This window comes from Montipora capricornis, chromosome 8, assembly GCF_036669925.1.
Source record: "Montipora capricornis isolate CH-2021 chromosome 8, ASM3666992v2, whole genome shotgun sequence".
Classification (NCBI taxonomy): domain Eukaryota; kingdom Metazoa; phylum Cnidaria; class Anthozoa; order Scleractinia; family Acroporidae; genus Montipora; species Montipora capricornis.
This window is the reverse complement of record NC_090890.1, coordinates 19,964,751-19,965,360: the sequence shown is the minus strand read 5'-3', so window position 1 is coordinate 19,965,360 and position 610 is coordinate 19,964,751.

Here is a 610-nt window from a genome sequence, read left to right as displayed (position 1 = left end):
CGTTTTTGTGTTGTGCTAACTTAATTAAATATAAACAGAAACCCATAAGGGTTGAAACGTGTAACGGCCCCTTGTGGGCTGGGAAACAAGCTTCTGAATATTCAATTTGCTAAGTTCCATATTTGGAACAACAAGAGGGAGGGGTTTCCAAATATGGTACTTAGCACTGAATATTCAGAAGCTGTGAACGCGCGTTACACGTTTCAACCCTTATGGGTTTCTGATATAAATATACATTCTGCCTCGTGAGTTTGTTATTCTCGTTAACCAGCAATGGAAAGTCATTGCAACGCGAATGGCGTTTTAGTGCATCTTATGTTGTTTGTTTCAACAAAATGTTTCCCTGGAAAAGGATTCTTTGATATTTTCTGCCTTTGTGAATTATAATTTATTATATAGATACTGATGAAATACCAGGATTTCTCCTTTGACTAAAAATCATATCTTCACCGCGCGCAGTGAACGTATCACTTTTATCTTTCACATGTGAGGATATAGCTGTCGTTGTGGTTTACATTATCATGATTTGTTTTTCATAACTTTGATATCTTGTTTCATGTTACACAACATTCGTGTTTTAGTGGTTGGTGAACACTTTTTCAAGTAGAAA